Source organism: Phoenix dactylifera, chromosome 10 (genome assembly GCF_051530095.1).
Source record: "Phoenix dactylifera cultivar Ajwa chromosome 10, Ajwa_hap1_PhDact_Kaust_v1.1, whole genome shotgun sequence".
Classification (NCBI taxonomy): domain Eukaryota; kingdom Viridiplantae; phylum Streptophyta; class Magnoliopsida; order Arecales; family Arecaceae; genus Phoenix; species Phoenix dactylifera.
This window is the reverse complement of record NC_143199.1, coordinates 167,501-172,500: the sequence shown is the minus strand read 5'-3', so window position 1 is coordinate 172,500 and position 5,000 is coordinate 167,501.

The following is a 5,000-nucleotide window of genomic DNA, read 5'->3' as shown; positions in this document are numbered from 1 at the left end:
GATGCGCGTCCCGGTCGCACGGGTCGCGCATCCCGGGAGGGCCGACGGAGGAAGCCGGCGCACGGCCGCCGCGCGGACGGCCGGCGGCGGCGCCCATGCGCCGGGGCCTCGGCGGGCGCGTGCCGGCTCCCTCGGGGACGAACGGTGCCGGGCGCGCCCGCCGCGAGGCGACGGACTTGTGCGGAGTGGAGCGGAAGTCCCGCCGCGGCAGCAGCAGCCCCCCCTCCCTACCACCCCGGGGGGGCATCCGCCCAAGGCCCACCCCAAGCGTTCCAAAGTACCGAGGAGCGTTGCAAACGGGAACGGCCCGGACACGCGTCCCGGTCTCACGGGATGCGCGTCCCGGTCGCACGGGTCGCGCATCCCGGGAGGGCCGACGGAGGAAGCCGGCGCACGGCCGCCGCGCGGATGGCCGGCGGCGGCGCCCATGCGCCGGGGCCTCGGCGGGCGCGTGCCGGCTCCCTCGGGGACGAACGGTGCCGGGCGCGCCCGCCGCGAGGCGACGGACTTGTGCGGAGTGGAGCGGAAGTCCCGCCGCGGCAGCAGCCGCCCCCCCTCCCTACCACCCCGGCGGGGCATCCGCCCAAAGCCCACCCCAAGCGTTCCAAAGTACCGAGGAGCGTTGCAAACGGGAACGGCCCGGACACGCGTCCCGGTCGCACGGGATGCGCGTCCGGGTCGCACGGGTCGCGCGTCCCGGGAGGACAGACCGAGCAAGCCGAGGTGCCGCTCACGGCCGCCGCGAGGGACGTACGGCGCCGGCGCCCGCGCCCCGTGGCACGGCCTAGAGCGTGCCCCCCTGCCACCCCATCGGGGCATCGGCGCAAAGCCCACTGCGGGGTAGATAACCGAAGGCAACGAGGGACGGTGGATGCACATATCCGAGCAGTGGCGATAGGGCCGGAGGGAGCACCGACAGGGCCGTGAGATTTTAAAGTACCGAGGGAATTTGCAAACCGGGCCCGCCCCTCCCCCCGTCCATCGCACGCCGATCGGGGGTCCGGCGCCCCGCGGGGGGCTGCCGGCATGCGCTCCCGGTGCAGGCATCGACGAGCCGCCCGCGACCTCCACTCGGGTCCGAGCCCCCAAGCGCGGATGCCGAAACGCGCCGGCCGCGGCAGCCCCACCCCTGCCACCCCATCGGGGCATCGGCGCAAGGCCCACCCTGGGGTAGATAACCGAAGGCAACGAGGGACGGTGGATGCACATATCCGAGCAATAGCGATAGGGCCGGAGCGAAGACCGAGGGGGTCGGGGGGTTTTAATGTTCCGAGGGAAGTTGGAAACGGGGCCCGCCCGGACGCCCGTCCCTCGCACGCCGATCGGGGGTCCCGCACCCCGCGGGGGGCTGCCGGCATGCGCACCTAGTACAAGCATCGACGAGTCGCCCGCGACCTCCACTCGGATCCGGCGGCGCACGCGCGGATGGCGAAACGCGGCGGCCGCGGCTGCAGCCCCCCTACCACCCCGTTGGCGCGTCGGCGCAAAGCCCACCCCGGGGAGGATAACCGAAGGCGACGAGGGACGATGCATGCACATATCCGAGCAAATACCGAGAGGGTCGGGGGGAAGACCGAGAGGCAAGGGGTGTTTAGAGTACCGAGGGAAGTTGCGAAAGGGGCCCGCCCGGACGCTCGCCGCTCGCAGGCGATCCGGCGGGGCGCACGGAGGGCGCCGCCCATCGCCGGAGCTTGCTCGGTCATCTCTGCCGCACGGACACGTAAGCGCCGCCGCGCAAGGTTCGGCCGGCGGGGCGGACGGTTCGCCGCCGCAGGCCTTTCCCGCAGCCGGAACGTGGGCCCGGCGTTGCGCGCCGGCGGGCCGCGCAATCCGCCGGGGCGCACGGCGGGCGCCGCCCGTCGCCGGGGCTTCGCTCGGTCATCTCGGCCGCACGGACACGTGCGCGCAGCCGCGGAAGGTTCGGCCGGCGGGGCGGACGGTTCGCCGACGCAGGCCTCTCCCGCGGCCGGAACGCGGGACCGGCGTTGCGCGCCGGCGGAAGGCGCGATCCGGCAGGGCGCACGGCGGGCGCCGCCCGGGCTTCGCTCGGTCATCTCGGCCGCACGGACACGTGCGTGCCGCCCATCGTCGGGGCTTCGCTCGGTCATCTCGGCCGCGCCGCCACGTGCGCGCCGCCGCGGAAGGCTTGGCCGGCCGGGCGGACGGTTCGCCGCCGCAGGCCTTTCCCGCAGCATGCGCCCCTTCGCCCGAACGACCGCGGGACTCCGGTACGGCCTAGCCGTCGGCCGCCCGGCTGCAAGCCGTCGGGGCCGCTCGATCCCCGTCGCGTGCCGGCCGCCGCTCGGGCCAGCCGGCCGGCTGCCGCACATAACCTCTGACCTCATCAGCGGTCGATCCGCACCGCGCTGGTCTTCGGTGCGGACCCGTCGGGGCCGTGCCGCGCCGGCCGTCGCATCCGGTTCCGCAGGCGCCGCCCGGTTGCCTCCCGCCCTCGTGCGCTCGCGCCGGCCGGGCGACGCGGTGCCCGCGGGACTCGGGCATGGTTGAGCCGTCGGCCGCCCGGCGGCATGCCGCCGCCGCTCCGCGCCGCGTGCCGGCTGCGCTCCTCCCCGCGCCCGTCCGCGGGCGGGCCCGCCGCCGCTCGCGCCGGCCGGGCGACGCGGTGCCCGCGGGACTCGGGCATGGTTGAGCCGTCGGCCGCCCGGCGGCATGCCGCCGCCGCTCCGCGCCGCGTGCCGGCTGCGCTCCTCCCCGCGCCCGTCCGCGGGCGGGCCCGCCGCCGCTCGCGCCGGCCGGGCGACGCGGTGCCCGCGGGACTCGGGCACGGTTGAGCCGACGGCCGCCCGGCGGCATGCCGCCGCCGCTCCGCGCCGCGTGCCGGCTGCGCTCCTCCCCGCGCCCGTCCGTGGGCGGGCCCGCCGCCGCTCGGCCTAGCCCCCCGGCTGCCGCACGTAACCTGCGACCTCGTCGGCGCTGGATGCGCGTCGTGACAGTTTTCGGTGGGGCGCCGCGGAGGCGCCGGGGGCCCATGCGACGGGCCAGGGGGCGAACGGAGGGCTCGGTCAGCCCTAACAGGGGACCGGCGACAAAGGAGCGGTCGCGCAAAGCTTCGTAAGGGACCCAGACGACGGGCCTACCGATCCGAAGCACCGCGCACGGACGCGCAGCGGGCCCACGACGGGCCGACACGGAAGGCCCGCCGCCAAGGCCGCAAAACCGACAAAGGAACCCACGGGGACGCACCAGAGCGGGCAAAGCTTTCACCGAACGGGACGGGACCGAGCCCCCGCAACAGGCGAGGGCGACGGATCCGACCAAGTAAGGCCGATCCCGCTCCACGCACGCGCGGCCGCAGGAACTTCGTGAGGGACGGGACGACCGGCCGACCGAACCGAAGCGCCGCGCACGGCCGCCGCGAGGGCCGGCCGGAGGCATAGACCGAGCGCCGCGCCAGCGGAAGGAGCGTGCCGGCTCCGTCGGGGACCACCTGCGCACGGTCCGTCCGAGCGAGCCGACGGACCGGCGCGGAAGGCCCGGCGCCGAGCCCGCAAAACCGACAAAGGAACCCACAGGGACGCACCAAAGCGGCCCAAGATTTCACCGAGACGGGACCGAGCCCACGCAACATGCGATGGCGACGGATCGGACCAAGTAAGGCCGATCCAACTCCGCGCGCGCGCGGCCGCGAGCACTTCGTGAGGGACAGGAAGACCGGCCGACCGAACCGAAGCGCCGCGCACGGCCGCCACAAGGGCCGGCTGGAGGCGTAGACCGAGAGCCGCACCAGCGGAAGGAGCGTGCCGGCTCCGTCGGGGGCCAACTCCGCGGGGCCCATCCGAGCGAGCCGACGGGCCGGCGCGGAAGGCCCGGCCGAACCCGCAAAACCGACAAAGGAACCCACAGGGACGCACCAGAGCGGACAAAGATTTCACCGAACAGGACGGGACCGAGCCCACGGAACATGCGAGGGCGAAGGATCGGACCAAGTAAGGCCGATCCAACTCCGCGCGCGCGCGGCCGCGAACACTTCATGAGGGACGGGAAGACCGGCCGACCGATCCGAAGCACCGCGCACGGCCGCCGCAAGGGCCGACCGAAGGAATAGACCGAGCGCCGCACCAGCGGAAGGAGCGTGCCGGCTCCGTCGTGGGCCAACTCCGCGGGGCCCATCCGAGCGAGCCGACGGGCCGGCACGGAAGGCCCGGCCGAACCCGCAAAACCGACAAAGGAACCCACAGGGACGCACCAGAGCGGACAAAGATTTCACCGAACGGGACGGGACCGAGCCCACGCAACATGCGAGGGCGAAGGATCGGACCAAGTAAGGCCGATCCAACTCCGCGCGCGCGCGGCCGCGAAAACTTCGTCAGGGACGGGACGACGGGCCGACCGATCCGAAGCGCCGTGCACGGCCGCCGCAACGGCCGGCCGGAGGCGTAGACCGAGCGCCGCGCCTGCAGAAGGAGCGTGCCGGCTCCGTCGTGGGCCCGCTGCGCGTGGCCCATCCGAGCGAGCCGACGGGCCGAATCCCTCGAGGACGAACGGTGCCGGGCACGCCCGCAGCGAGTGCCCACGGCGGGCTTGTGCGGAGTGGAGCGGAAGGCCCGCCGCGGCGGCAGCAGCCCCCCCTCCCTACCACCCCAGCGGGGCATCCGCCCAAAGCCCACCCCAAGCGTTCCAAAGTACCGAGGAGCGTTGCAAACGGGAACCGCCCGGACATGCGTCCCGGTCGCACGGGATGCGCGTCCCGGTCGCACGGGTCGCGCGTCCCGGGAGGGCCAACGGAGGAAGCCGAAGTGCCGTGCGCGGCCGCCGCGACGGCCGGACGGCGGCGGCGCCCGTGCGCCGCGGCAAAGGCGGGAGCGGCCCGGCTCCGTCCGGGGCGCCGCGAGCTTCGGTCGAACCTTTGCCGTGACTCTTCGCAATAGGCCAAGCCCATTCACACTTGGCCAAGCCTAGGCCAAGCCAAGGCCTCCAATGCTTGGCCAAGTGCCTCCAAGGTCGGCCAAGACGGTGCCCAGCGTGCCAAAGCCATGGCA